This window comes from Miscanthus floridulus, chromosome 10 (assembly GCF_019320115.1).
Source record: "Miscanthus floridulus cultivar M001 chromosome 10, ASM1932011v1, whole genome shotgun sequence".
NCBI lineage: Eukaryota > Viridiplantae > Streptophyta > Magnoliopsida > Poales > Poaceae > Miscanthus > Miscanthus floridulus.
This window is the reverse complement of record NC_089589.1, coordinates 43,251,261-43,271,667: the sequence shown is the minus strand read 5'-3', so window position 1 is coordinate 43,271,667 and position 20,407 is coordinate 43,251,261. Positions and strand designations below refer to the sequence as shown.

Sequence of the window (20,407 nt, the reverse complement as noted above, 5' to 3'; positions counted from 1 at the left end):
TTTACTATCCGAAATAGATACATCTCACACTTTGTTATGTGGCTAAGTGAGAGATAGTTTTATTAGTGAAGGATGTATAGTCTTACTTTATTAAAATTTCTTGAAACTTTTATGGAATGCTTATGGACACAAAATATGTTATTGTGTCAATTTGAAGAATTTTCTGACCAAATTTAGTAATTATTGTAATTATTTATTGAATTACCATAAAATAAATGTAATAATATCTAAAATTGCTTAGAAAAATCTACAAACTTGCATGAAAATGTGATTTTGGTGTATCATCATTGCATAAAATTTTCAAATGATTTTAACAAAATGGTACTACACATTGTTCATAAATAGACACATCTCACACATAGTTATGTGACTAAGTGAGAGATGTTCCTATTTGTGAAGGACATATAGTCTCACTTTGTTTAAATTGAGTCGGATGGAGAAATGGCTAAAACAAAAGCTGTAGAACTCTTTGTTGTTGACCGCTTTTTCATTTGAAATCATTTAATATCCTGAAAATTTTGCTCGAAATTTTCTTATTTTGAAATTCAAATTTTAAATGGTTCAAATGAACTTATCTGAGAAAGAACGAAAACCAAAGTTGTAGATCTCGATGAGGTCTACAACTTTGTTGTTGATGACTTTTTCATTTGAAGTCATTTAATTAGTAAGTTATCATATAATAAATATAATAATGATTACAAATTAGCTGGGTCTCCTTAACTAAAGCTAGCCCATTAATCGCTGCAGCCCATCTCAGCTCGGTCACTGACAGCCGCAAGATTTAGGACCGGACGGCCAAAAATACACCCCTAGACAAACCCTAACATATATATAGTCTCCAGACCGGAGAAGCCCTTTCATTCATCTCCATCGTCACTCTCCCTATGCCTTGCTCCTGACTGCGGCCTCGGCCCTCACCGCACCACCATCGACATCCTCCTCCACCTTCTTCCCCACCACCAGAACTCTATTCATGCGAGCTCCTGCGTGCCTCCAACGCATGGCGGATGGAGGCGGCAACGCGTAGCCCTAGGCAGACGGAGGCGGCGGCCCTTGCGAAGCATGACCGAGGGTGGCCAGGACAAGGCCGTGGCGGAGCGGATCTGGTCGTTGGTGCCGCGGATCCAGCCGTCAGCGCCGCGGATCCGGTCGGGCTTAGTCATGCCACGATGACGGCCACTGCGAGCCGCGCCACCAGCTTCCCGCAGCGGAGGCGACGAGGAAGAGGATGGGCCTTTGGATCCAGAGGAGCCAGCTGAGCAATCTTTGTCTCTTCTCTCCCTTCGAATCAAATCTTTTTCATGGCTGGGAATCGGGTTTCTGACCGCAATCGAATTGGTTGCCGCGGCTGGAGCAGTGGCAGTAGGACCCGAGGAGGAAGGTGATGCTGCGAAGAATAAGCTGAAGCAGTGCTCAGGATCTAACGGGGATGGCTGCAGCGGCAGCGGGAGCGAGGGGCAGCGGCAGCAGTGCTAGGACTCACCGGAGGATGCCTCGTTCACGGTGTCCCCTACCTCCATCGCGTGCTGTTCAGTCTGCTAGCAGCGTCTGCTGTCTATCCTGTCAAAGGTGACAATACTAACTGATAGTGCTTTAATTTTGCATTAATAATTTAGTTTAGTTTTGAACCAGCGTTGTACAGAGAGGCATCCAACAAAGTAAGGTACAATTGCAGATTACATGTAGGTACTTCCTGTAAGTACTTCAAGCACTATTGTAGGCTGTAGTGAAAATCATGGATATCGAGTAAGGTACACAGGCACATCTCTGTCCTCTCCCCATAGGTGTTTGTTTAATTTATCAAGTAAGGTATAGCAGCGAGGAAAATGGAGTAGCTACCGTTTTCACAACCATAGTCTGGAAGCAATCTTTGCTTGTCATGTGCATCTGAATATAGGTCTGCATTTTCATTGTGCCTGAGAAAGTTCAGGAACATTTACACATTAATTTTGTGTGAATTCTGCATTTTGTGCTCATGTACGGTTAAGGATGAGAAAGAGAACAAAATAATAGCTTGTGATTCTAGTACAGAGCATGTTCTATGTGTAGTATGTCCTCCGCTGGCCTTTTAATCTTGTGAGAGGGAGCAAGGACAGCTGAGCTCCTTTACCAAGATCTCTTTTTTTATGTACCGAGTATGTGAATTATATCTGTGAAACTTGGACAATCTTATTCTCACTATAAGTTGAAAGTTGCAATTTGTAACTTAGTTATATTTCTATCATTGTTTTTCAGGAACCATGCTGCCTCGTGAGAAGATGCAGGGTTGTTCACTTGCTGATTATATCATTGTAAGCCCCGTCCAACTCCCCCCTTTCATTCTATTTGCTTGTTCACTTGCTGAATCTATTACGATGTGATGGAATATTGAATGATATTTGATATGTAATGGTAATTGGGCTGATTAGTGAAGTAAACTGTTCCACTACGGTGAGCATTCTAGAGTTCTTCTAAGTTCTAACAATTTTATTAGTCTGAACTGAATCAAGGACAAGGACAAGGAATGCTTAGATCTTTTATTCAAACTGCATCAGTCCAGCAAAACCCATAAATATGTGCTGTTTGGGAGAAAAATAACTTATTGTATCCAACTAAGTGTATTGGATCTTTAACGATTGAACCTGCTGCACATGTTTGAACCTGACAATGCTCTACACATATTTGAACTAGATTTAATTCTGAACCAATCAACATATTGTGATTGGATTTGTGGAGAAACTACCAGATTGTTTTTTTATAACTTACTACCAGATTGTTAGTTTGTAGTAACCTATTTATGTGACCTTTGATTGCACTACGTGTCTGATACGCCCAGGATACGTATCCTCGGAGTATCCACTTTTTTATTATTTTCGTGCAAATTGGATACGCCATCCAACACGTATCTGGCCTGCCGATATGGCCCAGCCCAGTAAGAAGCCTAGGTAGATAGAACCTTATCCCTCTGCTCCGACGCCCTAGCTTTCGATGTCCGTAGTCTCGCACGGCTGCGCCCACGACGAGCGCCGCATCCCCGTGCAGTGAAGCCACAACCCCGCTCGCCGGTCGCCGGCCACCGGCGACGAGCCTCTGCCTCCGCCTCCACTCGCCAGCGACGAGCCTCCGTCCCTACTCGCCGGCCACCAGCGACGAGCCTCCGCCTCCGCTCACCGGCGACGAGCCTTTGTCCCTACTCGCCGGCCGCCAACGATGAGTTTCCGCCCTGCGACGTGGATCCCGTGAGTTAATCCCCTTCCCTGTTCTTGATCTCCTCTTCTTCTTCAGTTCGTAGCCGGTTGTTGCTTGATTTCTTTGCTCCCCACTCCGCATCCCCACTTCGTCTTCCCCTTCCTCCCTTTGTCTTCTATTTCTGCAGTGCAGTTAGTGAATTCTTGTTTCTTGTATGCAGTAGATGATGTCTCCAAATATGAGCAGTGCTAGTGCAAGTGCTAGTGGTAGCGTAGGATCTGCAGCCACAAACACAACAGACATCAAGGCTCCACTTTGAGATCATGTAACCATTCTGGAGAAGCCTAAAACTGGTGGATGAAATGCTATGTGGCGCTACAAGTACTGTCCAATGCAAAAACTGAGTAGTTACATTAGAGTTGAAGCTCATTTGCTGCAGAAGGGAGGAAGGGGAATAGGTAAATGTCCTAATGTTACATATGAAATGCTTAGTGAAATGAGGAAGGAAATTGAAAGGTGCAAGAATCTAGTGGAAAGATCCAAGTCAAGAACTGTTTCTTTGCCTATTGCTCCTTCCTCAAGCAATACTGCTGACAGCAACAAGAGGAACAAGAGGGAGCCTGTTTCTGCATTGGAAAAAGCTTGGGCATTGGAAGACCGTAAGCACTTGGATGCTTTAATTAGTAGATCAGTTTATTTTGGAGGGGTATCTTTCAATTTATGAGAAATCCATATCTTCAAGAAGCCTTTACCTTTGCTTGCAGCTGCAATATGCAAGGATATGTGATTCCTGGTTACAACAAAGTTAGAGAGGGACTTCTGAAGCAAGAAAGGAGGCACATAGAGACTTTTTTGGAGAGCACAAAGAGCACATGGGCAAAGAAGGGAGTCACAATCTGCTCTGATGGTTGGTCAGATCCTCAGAGGCGACCAATCATCAATTTTGTTGTTGTTTCTAACAAGGCACCTATGTTCTTGAGCGCTGATAATTGTGAAGGTCAGTACAATTCAAAAGAATACATTGCTGAGAAGTTGAGGGGTATAATTGAAGAAGTAGGTCAACATAATGTAGTACAAATCATTATAGACAATGCTATAAATTGCAAAGGTGCTGGTCTCATAATAGAATCTGAGTATGATAACATATTTTGGACACCATGTGTTGTGCATACCCTCAATCTTGCTATGAAAAGTATATGTGAACCTAAAATAGGAAACAACCCTTCTGATGAAGAAATATTTGCTTGGGGGCAACTTGAATTTATACATGATGTTAAAACTGAGGCTGCTATGATAAAGAATTTCATAATGAATCATGGCATGTGGCTTTCAATGTTCAATGAGTTTGGCCGTTTGAAGTTACTTTCTATTGCTGAAACTAGATTTGCCTATGTTGTATGTATGTTGAAGCGGTTTGTTGAGGTAAAAACAGCCCTCCAACAAATGGTGATTAGTGACAAATGGAGTGTGTACAGAGAAGTCAGAGATTATTCTCCAACTCCAACAGCCTAAATTGTCAAGGACTTAATACTTAGTGATGTATGGTGGGACAAAGTGGACTACATTCTTAGGATTACTACTCCTATATATGAAATGATTCGTATGACAGACACTGACACACCATGTCTTCACTTAGTTTATGAGATGTGGGATTCAATGATAGAAAAGTGAAGAAAGCCATATATCGATATGAGGGCAAGCAAGAAGATGAGGAGTCAAGTCTGTACTCGGTTATTTATGACATATTGATTGCTAGGTGGACAAAAGGAAATAATCCACTTCATTGTTTAGCTCATTCACTTAATCCAAGGTACAAAACTACAAACTGCCATTCAGATTTTTTCCATTCACTTGTGTCATTCAGATTTTTTCCATTCACTAAAATCATAATGCCAAATTGCAGATATTATAGCAAAAAGTGGCTTGACGAAGGTGTTGGCCGTGAACCACCCCACAAGGATAAAGAGGTATCGAAAATGAGGATGGTTTGCTTTAAGAAGTTCTTTCCCATGCTTGAAGAATTGGCTAAAGTAAAAGAAGAGTACTCAATGTTCTCTAGTTGTTAAGAATAATTTAATGATCCTGACTCAATCCATGATAGATGGGTTGTTTCCTCTATGACTTGGTGGACAAATCATGAACAATCTGCTCCCTTATTGATGAGTTCGGCCATGAAATTGCTTAGCCAACCAGCCTCATCTTCTTGTTGTGAAAGAAACTGGAGCACCTATAGCTTTGTCCATAGTGTCAAGAGAAATGCTTTAACTCCAGAGCGTGCTGAAGATTTGGTCTTTGTGCACTCAAACCTGAGGCATTTGTCCAGAACAACTGATGCATACAAGACAGGAGAGACAAGGATGTGGGATGTAGGAGGGGATTCTTTTGATTCACTTGGTGGTATTGGCATTCTTGAAGTGGCTGACCTGTCCCACCTGAATTGCAAGATGTGTCTTTTGGTTTGGATGATCCGCATGTTCATGTTGTGGATAACAATGAAACAAATGAGGAATAGGAACTTGCTGTGTTGTAATAATAGTACACTTAAGTGGTTAATTGCAATGTTTTATTGTTATCAGTTTTAAATAACAGTACCCCTTTGTCCTCTCCTCTCCTATCTACTTCAGAGTTCAGACTCCAGTACACTAGTAGTAGAAGGTGATGTACTGAACTACTATTGATTACTGAATACTCAAGTTTTAGTAATAAATTGATTGATAGTTGGTTTTTCTGTGCAAATTCTAAACTTGGAGTCTTGGAGAACTCGAGAATGGACAATTGAAGAATGGAGATGCTTCCGGAGTTCCGGTCTTTGCTTTGGCTGGCAATTGCTATTGCAAGGTAATTTACTATTTTCAGTCTTTCACAATTTTAATATGCGCTATTATCTATTTTTATTTAAAAAATAGTAAAACGTATCCGCGTATCGGGTTTTTTAGAAAATTGCCGTATCCGCATATCCATATCCTTCCGATACCGATATGAGTATCCGTATTCGTGCTGCATAGCTTCTAACAATTTTATTAGTCTGAACTGAATCAAGGACAAGGACAAGGAATGCTTAGATCTTTTATTCAAACTGCATCAGTCCAGCAAAACCCATAAATATGTGTTGTTTGGGAGAAAAATAACTTATTGTATCCAACTAAGTGTATTGGATCTTTAACGATTGAACCTGCTGCACATGTTTGAACCTGACAATGCTCTACACATATTTGAACTAGATTTAATTCTGAACCAATCAACATATTGTGATTGGATTTGTGGAGAAACTTCCAGATTGTTTTTTTTATAACTTACTACCAGATTGTTAGTTTGTAGTAACCAATTTATGTGACCTTTGATTGGACAGACTCAGTGTCGGAAGCTCCCACATGAGTGGGGTTTGGGGAAGAGAAAAACCGAGGCCAGCCTTTTTCCCGCAAAATCTGCGGAGAGGCTGCTTCGAACCCACGACTTGGTGACTCAGTGAGACAGCTCTCACCACTGCACCAGGCCTGCCCACTATGTTAATATTTATCTCATATGCTTTGACGTGGACTACTAGTTGCTGTTAGCGTCTAGTGCTGCCATGCAGCTGCTTGCTTCTTGCACAGGTCGGCATCACATTTGCTAATATTGGCACACACACATGAGCTCTTGCACAGGTTGGCATCACAGTTATATCTATTGTCAGAGTAGATAGCAGCCGGTGCCACAATTAACTTGCTGCTACATTAGATAGTTAAATTATAAATTAACTTGCCTCCTTGAGCTTGTCATCTAATTCACCTGATTTCCTATTGTGCCCGTGACCTGTGTCTTCTTACTGCCTGAACCTGACAAATGTTTGAATATGTCAATCTACACTTGTTTCAACCTGACAAATGCTTTACACATATAAAATATTATGTTCTCACGTGAAAACACTTGGCTTATCATAAAAGCACAATGCATAGTTTAGCATTTTTTTTCACATGTGCACATGCTTATGTTATGTGCCTCGTGATGACACAACGTGTTGACCTGAGGCAACAGGTTTTGCTATCGCTGCAGTATAACTTTTGTGAATGTTCATGCTATATTGATATTGCCTGCCTCCACAATGTTATTATGTGGTTTCTCAAACCATCCTAGCATATAGACTAATTAATATTGCCTGTCTTTTTTGTGCTTGCCTCGTGCAGCTTGCTCAGAAGGAGCAGCCATCTGCCATCTGGCTAGACGGGATGAGCATGCAGACATAAGAAGGTTGCAAGGAGACCCTTTTGTTGTGTAACAAACTTTGATGCTGGAGTGGCCAAAGTGCCTTGGTGGCTGCTGGGTACTGTCATATCCGTTTGGATAGGTTTTAGTTATGTTGTATGAGATGTGAAGATTGTAATGTGTTCCCAAAATATTTATGCGTAAATCAAGACCTATTTTTGTTACCGATGAACCGTGCTATGATGGGTCGTTTCCGTCGGGCCCTGGATGACTTGGCTCTCAAGGAACTTCCCCTAATTGGGCGCAAATTCACATGGAGTGGTGGCGGTAATTCGCCCACTCTCAGCAGGCTGGACCGGGTTTTCTCTACCATGGAATGGAAAAATTTATTTCCAAGTTGTCTATTGCAAAGTACAGCCTCCATTAACTCAGATCATTGCCCTCTAATTATAGGGCTGAATGACATGCTGCCTGGAAAGAGCAGATTCCACTTTGCATCTTTCTGGCCTAAACTGGAGGGATTCCATGAAGTGGTTGGTCAGGCCTGGGGTTCAGTAGAAGCAAGGGCTTGTCCTCTAGAGACTCTGTCACTGAAGTTTAAATGTCTCATCCGAGCTTTACAAAGCTGGAGTCAGAAATGCATCGGAAACATATTGGTGCTCAACTTGGTATTGCCAGAGAAATTATCCATCAACTTGAAATTGATCAGAACAGCAGACAGCTATCGGAAGGAGAGCTTTGGTTGCTGCACTCTTTGAAAAAACATTCTCTAGCTTTGAGTTCTATGCAGAGAACAATTGCTCGGGTCAGGTCAAGGATTAACTGGTTGAAAGATGGGGATGCTAATACAGCGTTGTTTCATGCTCATGTTCGTCATAGGAAGCGCAAAAATTTCATCTCACAAATAATAGTAGATGATTAGGTGCTGACTAGCCATGAGGATAAGGCTGCAGCAATTTTTGATTTATATGATCAGTTGTTGGGCACAAGTGGCCAGCGAGATCTGACCATCAACCTTGAAGAGCTGAACTTAAGCCAAATTGATTTGGCCGACCTGGAACTGCCTTTTTTGGAGGATGAGGTGTGGAACACCATCAAGCATTTGCCTCCAGATAAGGCCCCAGGACCAGATGGATACATAGGGCGTTTCTACAAGATATGCTGGCCAGTTATCAAATCTGATTTAATGGCTGCTATATCAGCGGTGCAGCGTGGGAATTTTAGGAACATGCAGCTTCTTAACTCAGCACTGCTAACCCTCTTGCCCAAAAATGATGATGCTTCCTCAGTTAAGTACTTTCGACCAATTAGTCTTATCCACAGTTTTGCTAAGTTGGTCACAAAACTGTTGGCAAACCGCTTGGCAGGAAGACTCAGTGAGTTGTGTCATCCAATCAAAGTGCTTTTGTGCAAGGGCATTGTATTCATGATAATTTCATACTTGTCCAGCAGACGGCCAGGTTCTTGCATCAACAAAAGCAGCCACACATTCTATTGAAGATGGACATCTCTAAAGCCTTTGACTCAGTTTCCTGGCCGTTTCTTTTGGAGGTTCTTCAGAGAAGGGGTTTTGGGCGTAAATGGCAGGATATGATCAGTGGCTTGCTTGGCTCGTCATCAACTAGGGTGCTACTCAATGTGGTCCCCAGTGAGGTTTTATAGGTGACCCACTGATGTAGACTAAGCCCGATCTTCCGAAAGGTATGATAGCGTCGATTGGTGGAGACTCGACGTTCACGATCTAGGCTTCGAACCAAGACTGGTTCGGACCCCGCAACTGTTACACCACTGCTCCGTTGGTTATCAACCACGCGAACGCGATTGACCTCGCGCGAGAAGGCTTTCCTGCAAGCGAATCGAGAACACAAGCAAGAACGGGATGAATGCAATCTGAAATTGCAAATAAATATGAGGCTTATGAAAATAAGAAGGAGTTCAAGTCTTTATTCGAAAGGACTAATTGCCACAGGCGAACAAGATCAAGAACTGGGGCCCTGGTTCACAGCAAGCGGCCTTGGCAGCGACAGTTGCAGCAAAACGACATCTGTTTCACGAGGAAATCAAGAACTAAACAAAACCCAAACCCTAAGGAGAGCGACGGCTGATATTTATAGAGTCTTGGGCGTCACCCCCCTAGACGCACCCCTAATGGGCCCAAACACGATACACGGTCCAACGGACCAAAAGTCGGTGTCGCAGCACCCTTATAGATTCTGGATGCTGACTTGTTTCGACGATTCCCCTTGATTCCAAAGGGATTTTGACGTGAGACCAATTGGACTGGCTTCCTTATCAAATTAGCTTTCCAACCATATGTGGATCATCGAAAACGGAGTCCGGATGCGTCCTGGGTGACTAGTTTAAGGCAGACTGGTCCTGGAACCCGAGATGGACTCCAACTTCAGTTGGACTGGGCCTCCAACATGAGAAAGATGAATTGGACGCCCATGTTGGTCCTCCTCCTCTCCTTGGCTTGTATGTGATGAAGAAGTGATGTCCTCATCACCCACTCTCTCCTATGCTTTTTATCCTTGTCATGGATGTCCTGAATAGATTGATTGAAAAGGCGAGCACTGAAGGGCTGCTATAGCCAATTTCCACTAGGAATATTCATCATCGTGTATCCCTTTATGCCGATGATGTGGTACTGTTTCTTCGCCCAGTCGCCACAGATTTGCAAGTGGTGGATGCACTGTTACGGCTATTTGGCACATCTTCAGGACTGAGAACAAATATTTAGAAATGCAGTGTCTCTCCTATTCAATGTTCAAATGAAGACTTGGCTATGGTTTAGACTCATTTTCCTTGTGTAGTTCAGGAGTTTCCCTGCAAATATCTCGGCCTTCCTCTTTCCATCAAGAAGCTGTCTAAGACATAGTTACAACCTCTGATTGAGAAGGTGGCTGACCATGTGACAGGTTGGAAATCTGAGTTGATGAATCGAGCTGGTCGTGCTACATAGTGCAATCGGTTCTCACCTCAGTTCTAATCTATTTCGCCACTGCCTTGGAGCTTCCTCCATGGTGCCTAAAGGCGGTGGATAAGATCCGTCATAATTTCTTGTGGCGAGGCAGGAAGGAGGCAAAAGGAGGTCACTGTTTATTAGCTTGGCCCAAGGTGAGCCATCCAAAGGAGCTTGGTGGCTTGGGCATTTTAGACCTTCAAAGATTTGGTTGGGCACTCAGGGTCCGTTTGTTGTGGTTGAGTAAAACTGAACCTGATAAGCCATGGGTAGCCTTCCCGGTCATAGTTCATGGGAATGCACATGCCCTATTTGATGCTGCTGTAACTACGGAAGTCGGCAATGGGGCGAACACCAAGTTCTGGATTGATCGGTGGTTACAAGGGTCCTCTATTCAGCTATTAGCTCCCAATTTATTTGCAATTGTACCCAAGAGGCGGGTTAAGAAACGTACAGTTCAGGAAGCACTAATGGACAATCAGTGGGTACATGATATCCAGGGGCACCACTCAGTGGAGGTCCTATCAGAATTCTTGGACATTTGGGACTTGGTTCAGGAAACATTACTCCTGCCAAAGGTTGAGGATGTTCATAAGTGGAAATTGGATATTTCAGGTCAATTCTCAACTAAGACAACATATGAGGCTTTGTTCCTTGGAGCAGTCCAGTTTGAGCCGAGCACTCTAATTTGGAAGAATTGGGGTCCCAAGAAGTGCAAATTCTTCCTTTGGTTAGTTGCACATAATCGATGTTGGACAACTGATAGACTTGCTAGAAAAGGTCTTCCTCATCCTGAGCACTGCTCCTTCTACGACCAAGAGGATGAAACCATCCAGCACCTCCTCTGTTCCTATGTCTTCTCTCGGCAATTCTGGTTTCAATTACTTCGCACCTTTGCACTCCCAGATATTGCACCTCAGCCATCTGCCACTGGGTTCTTTGACTGGTAGCAACAAGCCGGTAGCACTCTTGACAAAAGAACCAAGAGAGGATTCAATTCATTGGTCATGCTAGGAGCCTGGATGCTTTGGAAGGAGAGAAATGACATTGTGTTCAATGGTGCCTTGCCTAGGATAGAGCGGGTGCTTCTCCTTGCACAAGAAGAAGCCGCTCTTTGGAGGTTGGCAGGCGCTAAAGGCATTAGTGAACCGGTCGCTACTCGACCTGGGGTTTAACAGCGCCTGTTGAGGGAGGTCGACTTTTTACATTTTTAACAGGTGCGTATGTAACCTAAAGACGGTGTGTGTGCTGTTGTATGTGTGCTGTTGTATGGCTATATAAGCCTTTTATCCTCTTTCTTAATGCAACGATACGCAACTCTCCTGCGTATTCTAGAAAAAAAGAACATGTGTTAATTAATGATGATTGGTAATTAATTTGGCCGAAATTAAGGATGAAAATATTTTTATTTTGCTGGACAACATGTCCACTAAAAGGCCAAAAAAGGGCCCACAAAAAATCAGATAGGCCCAAAACAAAATAATATGTTGGGCGTAAAATGGGCCAAAAGCTCCTGGAAACCCAAATTGGGCCATAAAACAACTGGGCTAAATTCTAAGTGAGACCGATGACACGTCAGCATACACCTTGGCGAACACATGGCGCTTGCATGATGACTCAAATTTGTGATAGAAAAATCCTATGTGGAAGCTTTTCGTGACAGAAAATTTCGTCACAGACTACTGGGCTTAGCCTAGCCTAGAGTGGGCTAAGTGGACTTTCAGGGGATCCATGACGGTCGAAATTCGTCACAGATGACTCGCAGCCAATCTGTGACACTCGATACATGACAGAAAAAATTTCCGTCACAGATGGTGTTCTATGACGGATTTTGGGGCTATTGTGACGAAGCAATCTATCATGGATCAACGGATTTTTTTAGTGAAATATGAAAGGAAGAAAGAAAGCTGTCATTACCACACTCTTGAATTACCTTGAATGTTAAGAATTTTAGTGCCAAAATAGAACCGCCAAAAAAAGTGTAGTTTTCTTGGCAGTGCTCATCGACCTCCGCGAAAATGTATATTCCTTAAGGATCTAGATAACTTTTTTGAAGATTGTTGGCCCTCAAGGAAACTTATTTACTTGACGGTTCGAACATTTACTTAGTGCTTTGGCAAATTAGGTGTGGCCGTAGTTTCCTTGACAACTAGGCTCCAAGGAAATTATCCTTGAGTGCCAAAACCCTTAAGAAAATTAATTTCCCTTATCCTCTATCCTTAACGGAATTTGCTTGATGGTTAGTAGCCAAGTATTATTTCCTTAGCGGTTTTGCAATTTTGTTGACGGTTTTTGGCACTCTGGGTAATTTACGATTCCGGTAGTGTGTACTAACTATTGTTTTAGTGTGTGCAGCACGATTGCATGTGCTAATGTGCTCCAACGGCTAATGACAAGCCCGGCGACCAACTGCGGGTAGCTTTGTTTGCCCTGTTCCTGCTTTGCAACCTGGCTAAATGAGAAATGACCATTAATTAGTTAATGACTCATTAAGAAGCAAGAGTCCGGTCAGAGGCGAGTTCTCGTCAAGATAAATGTTAGCATAGATTTTTGTCACGTGCCTATATGTAACCTAATAACCCATTCCTCCGTGGACAGTGGAGGCAAGCATGGAACAACGTTAACGACGCGTCGTGTCCCTCCTAGGACACCACCCCTCGTCGTCGCGATATAAAAGGGCAGCCACAGACGCTCATGCTAGCTGCGTGTCGAGCAAACAAAAGATTGGCCACCTTCGATTCATCATTATTACCTCCTTGCTTTGCTTGATCGCCTTCGGTTATTCATCGTCGTCGTTAGCGTCGTCGATCAGCAGCAGCATGGGTGGAGGCAGTCCCATGCAGACCGTGCTGTCGGCTCCCGGCGTCAAGGACGGGAAGGTGGTCTCCTTCACCCTCGACGCGGCGACCGACGAGAAGGACACCGTCGCCGGCCTCATCCGCTCCATCATCGCCACGTCGAGCCCCACCCAGCGGACCGCCTTCCACGTCTTCCACATCGACACCGTCGTCGACCTCTTCTCGGCGTGGCGCCGCACGCTCCCCGACGTGCGCCCCTACTACGCCGTCAAGTGCAACCCTGACCCGGCGCTCCTGGGCGCGCTGGCCACGCTGGGCGCCGGGTTCGACTGCGCCAGCCGCGCCGAGATGGAGGCCGTGCTCGCGCTCGGCGTCGGCGTCGGCGGCGTCCCGCCCGGCGCCAACCGCAGCATCGTCTACGCCAACCCCTGCAAGGCCGAGCCCCACCTCGAGTACGCCGCGGAGGCCGGCGTCGCGCTCGCCACCTACGACACCGAGTCCGAGGTGGCCAAGGTCGCGCGCTGCCACCCAAGGTGCGAGCTCCTGCTCCGCCTCAAGGGCCCCGATGGCGGGACTGTTATGAACGACGTATAGGAATATGAAGTAAAGAATCAAGCCACAGAGGAGACACACGATTTAACGTGGAAAACCCCTCCGATGTGAAGGGGAAAAACCACGGGCACCAGCCAGCAACAATCTCACTATCTCAAGAGTTTTGGGTTACACGCCTATGGCGGCTTACAAGAGAATCAAGTATCCACGAAACCCTAGCAAGGGTGTATATACCGTAAATTCATCTTGTATCATAAATCAACCCTTCATCCTGAACATAACAAAGATAGAAAACCACTGGTGCCAACAATAGTCTCTTGGACTATCCAATTAAACCAACTAAGTTTGAGCACAGCTCAAACTTAGCAACAGGAACAGTCTTTGTCATCATATCAGCAGGATTATCATGAGTACTAATCTTGCATACCTTCAGCTTACCTTCTTCAATCACATCACGCACAAAATGATACTTGATATCTATGTGCTTAGTTCTCTCATGGAACATCTGATCTTTAGTGAGGTAAATTGCACTTTGACTGTCACAGTGCAAACTTATGCAAGATTCAACTCCACAAAGCTCAGCGTACAAACCTTTCAGCCAAATTAATTCTTTGCACGCTTCACAAATAGCCATATATTCTGCTTCAGTAGTAGACAAAGCAACAACTGACTGTAAAGTAGCCCTCCAACTCACAGCACAACTGCCAACAGTAAACACATAACCTGTAAGTGATCTTCGCCTGTCCAGATCAGCAGCATAATCAGAATCCACATAGCCAATAAGACCCTTATCAGTTCTTCCAAACTTTAAACAGGAATCTGCTGTGCCTCTGAGGTACCTAAAAATCCACTGAACTGCCCTCCAATGTTCTTTGCCAGGATTAGACATATATCTACTAACAAGACTCATAGCATATGACAAATCTGGACGAGAGCAAACCATGGCATACATCAAAGACCCCACAGCACTAGAATAAGGAACCTTTGACATGTATTCAATCTCTGCATCTGTACTAGGACACTGAGCAGCTGACAACTTAAAGTGAGGTGCAATAGGGGTACTAACAGCCTTAGCATTTTGCATGTTGAAACGCTGAAGAACTTTCTTGATATAATTTTGTTGACTAAGAAATAGCAAACCAGATTTTCTGTCTCTACTAATTTCCATACCAAGAATTTTTTTAGCACTACCAAGATCTTTCATATCAAAACCACTACTCAATAGCTTCTTTAACTTAGTAATTTCAATCTTACTCTTGGCAGCAATCAGCATATCATCAACATATAACAGCAAATATATAGGTGATCCATTAACATGCTTGATGTAAACACAGCTATCATACTTAGATCTTTTAAAACTGTGTGCTAACATAAATGAATCAAACCTCTTGTTCCACTGACGAGGGGACTGTTTCAAACCATACAAGGATCTCTTCAACTTGCACACATATTTTTCCTTGCCAGGCACTATGAACCCTTCTGGTTGGTCCATGTATATGTCCTCCTCAAGCTCTCCATGCAAAAACGCAGTCTTCACATCTAACTGCTCAAGCTCAAGATCATGTGAAGCAACAATACTAAGGAAAGTACGAATTGAACTGTGTTTTACCACTGGAGAGAACACATCATTGTAGTCAACACCCGGAATTTGACTGTAGCCTTTAGCAACTAACCTTGCCTTATACTTTGGAGGCTCGCTTGGAGATAAACCCTCCTTTCTCTTGAAGATCCATTTGCAGCTGATGGTCTTCTTATTCTTAGGCAAAGGTACAATCTCCCATGTACTGTTCTTCTCAAGAGACTGCATCTCCTCATGCATAGCAGAAATCCAATTCTCAGTATCACCACAACGAATAGCTTCTTTATAGGTTGCTGGCTCATGAACATTCTCCACCTGTTCAGCACAACTCAAAGCATAGTAAGACAAATTACACTCTTCAATAAGACGCTTAGGAGGTGCAATTGTCCTTTTTGACTTGCGTTGAGCAATAGGTAAATCCTCCTCTAACTGCAAAATAGGAGGAGTTTGCTGAACATCATCATGAGCATCATCCTCAGCAACATCATTATCATGGTCACCATGCTCATCAATAGGCTCCACCTGCACACCTGTATCATCATCAACATGCTCCACCTGCATGCGCATACGCTGCAGCTCTTTTTCTGGAACATGATCTGAGGGCAAACTGTCAGTAAACATCACAGATTCATTGAAAACAACACTCCTGCTCATAAAAGTCTTTCCTGTTTCAGGATTCCACAATTTATAGCCTTTGACTCCCGAACTATAACCAAGGAAAAGACACTTAACAGCTCTAGGCTCTAATTTTCCATTATCAACATGAGCATAAGCAGTGCATCCAAAAACTTTCAACTATGAATAATCAGCAGGCGTACCAGACCATACCTCAATGGAAGTTCTTTTATTTAGTGGAATAGAAGGCGACCTGTTTATCAAGTAACAGGCAGTATTAGCAGCTTCAGCCCAAAAATGCTTGCTCATCCTGGCATTAGACAGCATGCAACGGGCCTTAGATATGATGGTTCTGTTCATACGTTCGGCCACACCATTCTGTTGTGGAGTATGGGGTATGGTGTGATGCCTAACAATGCCTTCCGATCTGCAATAATCATTAAATTCACGCGAACAAAATTCTCCACCATTATCAGTACGAAGCAATTTTACCTTCCTTTCAGTTTGCCTTTCTATCATTATTTTCCAGTCCTTAAAAGCAGCAAAAGTATCATCTTTCTGTTTCAGAAAATAAGGCCAAACCCTTCTAGAGTAATCATCAATAATTGTAAGCATGTAACGAGCACCACCAAGTGAGGACTTACGGGAAGGACCCCATAAATCAGCATGAACATAATCAAGAGTACCTTTAGTGGTGTGAACAGAAGTGTTGAAATGTACCCTTTTATGCTTCCCGAAAATACAATGCTCACAAAACTTTATTTTACTCGAAGTGCAGCCATCCAGCAGGTTTCTCCTCATCAATTCTGCCATACCATGGTGACTCATATGTCCCAAACGCATATGCCAAAGGTTAGTTTTACTAGGTTCATCATTAGTAACAGCAGCAACAGCGGAATCAGAACCAGGTAAAGTACACCCTCTAAGGACATATAACTTTGCAGAATTAAGATCACCTTTCAAGCAAACAAGAGAACCTTTTGATACCTTCAGAACGCCATCTGAACCGGAATATTTGTAACCTTCTGCATCAAGCGTGCTCAATGAGATAAGATTTCTGGACATCCCTGGTATATACCTGACATTTTTCAGCGTGCGTGTCATGCCATCATCAGTCTTGATCTGAACTGATCCAATCCCCACAATGTCACACGGGTTATCATCTCCCATCCGCACAACATCCCCTTTCTGCACAGGCTTATACGAGCTAAACCAATTTCTGTTAGTGCAAATATGAAATGAACATGCGGAATCGAGAATCCATTCATCATGACCAGCAACACAACCAGCAAATACTACCAGACAATCTCCAGAATCATCATCAGACACAGCAGCAGCAACAGAGACCTTACCAGCCGACTTTTGTTTCCTCTTCTCCTTATTCTGTACTTTTCTGCAATCCTCAACATTATGATTTGTCAGCTTGCAATAAACACAGAACTTTTTATTACCATGCGGCTTGGACTTTGAACGGCCTCTCCTTTCGTAGTTCTTTCTACCATCATTGCCATCATTGGAGGATCTGTTTTCAGTTCTGCCTCTCACATGCAAAGCATCGCCCTTGGAGGACGACGTCCCGTCATTCTGCACCATGCCTCTCATCTTTTCCCTAGACTGGAGAGCCTCATAAACTTCCTTTAGGGTTAGTTCATCACGGCTCAAAAGTATGGTGTCACGAAAATTTGCATACGAATTTGGCAAAGAACATAGCAGTAAAAGACCTAAGTCCTCATCATCATACTTCACCTCCATCGACACTAGGTCGGCGACGATCTTCTTGAATTCAGCGATGTGGCTCATCACTGAATCCTCCTCCTTCATCTTCAGGGTGAACAGCTTCATCTTCATCTGCATCTTACTGGTTAGATCCTTGGACATACAGATCGATTCCAGTTTCAGCCATAGTTCTGCAGCAGTTTTCTCTTTCAGACACTCCTGCAAAATATCATTATGAAGATGCAACTGAATTAGGGCGAGCGCCTTCTGATCCTTGCGGATCTCTTCTGGAGTCCACTCGGCCTTCCTCTTTCCGAAACTATCCAGCGCCTCATCATAGTCATGAGTCTGCGCCAGAATCCCCCGCATCTTGACTTGCCATAGCGAGAACCGCGTGTCGTAGTTCAGCAGCGAAAGATCGAACTTCATCGACGTCGTCATGAACCCTAACAGCAACCAAAGCTCTGGTACCACTTGTTATGAACGACGTATAGGAATATGAAGTAAAGAATCAAGCCACAGAGGAGACACACGATTTAACGTGGAAAACCCCTCCGATGTGAAGGGGAAAAACCACGGGCACCAGCCAGCAACAATCTCACTATCTCAAGAGTTTTGGGTTACACGCCTATGGCGGCTTACAAGAGAATCAAGTCTCCACGAAACCCTAGCAAGGGTGTATATACCGTAAATTCATCTTGTATCATAAATCAACCCTTCATCCTGAACATAACAAAGATAGAAAACCACTGGTGCCAACAATAGTCTCTTGGACTATCCAATTAAACCAACTAAGTTTGAGCACAGCTCAAACTTAGCAACAGGAACAGTCTTTGTCATCATATCAGCAGGATTATCATGAGTACTAATCTTGCATACCTTCAGCTTACCTTCTTCAATCACATCACGCTCCGGCCCAAGCCTCCGGCGACGGGCCTCCGCTTCGCTCCGTCAGAAGCCTGGCCTATATTCTGGAGTGAATTTGGAACAACTCCAACAGGGACCACGGGCGGCGACCTGATGAACAAGTACGGCGCGCACGCGCACGAGGTGTCCCCGCTCCTCCGCGCCGCGCAGCGGGCCGGGGTCGCCGTCGCCGGAGTCTCCTTCCACGTCGGGAGCCCCGTGTCCCGCGTCGACGTGTACCCGCGGCGCCATCGAGTCCGCTCGAGCCGCGTTCGACGCGGCAGTCGCCCTCGGCATGCCGCCCATGCGCGTCCTCGACATCGGCGGCGGGTTCAGGGCCGGCGCCGCCTTCGACGAGGCCGCGGCGGTCATCAACGACGCGCTGGCGGACGTCTTCGGCGACCTGCTGCCGTGTGTGGAGGTGATCGCCGAGCCCGAGCGGTACTTCGCCGAGACAGCGTTCACGCTCGCCGCGCGCGTTATCGGGAAGCGCGCGCGCGGTGACGCGCGCGAGTACTGGATCGACGACGGGCTCTACGGCTCGCTCAACAACGTGCTCATGGACCACAAGGTCCCGCGCCCGAGACCGCTCGCCGGCGCGTGCCCCGGCGAGAAGACGTACGCGTCGACGGTGTTCGGGCCGACGTGCGACTCGCAGGACCTGGTGGTCACCGGGTACCAGCTGCCGGAGATGAGCGTCGGCGACTGGCTCGTCTTTGACAACATGGGGGCCTACTCCACAGGTGCCGGCTCCAAGTTCAACGGCTTCGACATTTCGGAGATGAAGATCTACGTGGCCTACTCCAGCTGAGCAACAACATCGACGATGGCGTCACGATGATACGTATTTGGATATCCGTATTTGCACGTTAGATAAAACTAGCAAAACATGCCCGTGTGTTGCAACGGAACGTACAATTTATTACTCAGTGATTGTACATTTTTTTTTGTAAAATTTAAATGAGTTTCGTCCAACCTCGAATCAAATAAATATAACCCCGTATGAAAAATTGACAAGTGACTAACTCAAAAAATAGGTAACTATTATGGGTATTTTTTATGAGTTTGAAAAGGTTGAAGGTGAGCTACACGTCTACACAAGCATCATAGGTTCGGACAGCTAGGGCATGATATGAGTAGTGCTGTGCTAAGGAATGTTTTACATTTCTAAACTCAAAATGAGAAAAGTTACGACTAAAAAAGATCATTATTTCCAGTTTACTATTTTAAAAAACAATTATAAACCAAAATTTTCTCATTACCTCCGGCTTACCTTTTTCACATGGGAAAAGGGTTACCAAAAGTGTTGATCCTTCATACACGAAACAAATATGAACAATCATGTACTTAAAACAGAAGAAAAAATTTGCCAAACAAATCAGAAAATCATGTAGGTGTACGTAAGTACGTCTAAGATTTATCTCATTCCTTCTAGTTTACCTGTTTCATGAAAAAAAAAATATTTACAAAACTAAACAAAAACACTGATCTCCATAGAAGAAACAAATAAAAATCACCAAAAGAAAGAAAACTACCAAATAAATATCGGAAACCATCATGAGAAAAAACAGAAAAAAAATCATGTCCCATACAGAATCAGAAACCATCATGTACAGTGGAGGAAAAAAGAACAAAAAATCATATAAATAATATGTGGAAAATTAAAAGGGAAAAATATTAGGTAAGGAAAACAGAGAAACATTACGTGAGGGAAAACAAATCCATCCAAAAAAAAGTGGCGCGGAAAAAATAATGGAAAAGTATACGACACGATAATTTTGTTGATTCAATTGTTGAAGTATATATAAGTATTCCAAGACTGCGTATTGGAATAGAAAAGGAATTATACAATCCAGGAGATAGCATGAGGTAATGAGATAATTGCGTATTTGAATAGGAAAGTAATTGTACAATCCAAGAGAGATAGCA

General features: G+C 44.0%; 2 pseudogenes; both read left to right on the top strand.

Annotated features, from left to right (window-relative positions):
• Window positions 1–867: 867 nt before the first annotated feature.
• Window positions 868–5,754, top strand: LOC136486540 (putative transcriptional regulator tpeD; annotated as a pseudogene).
• A 7,377-nt stretch (window positions 5,755–13,131) lies between these two features.
• On the top strand, window positions 13,132–19,289 carry LOC136490103 (ornithine decarboxylase, chloroplastic-like; annotated as a pseudogene).
• The last annotated feature ends 1,118 nt before the right edge of the window (window positions 19,290–20,407 follow it).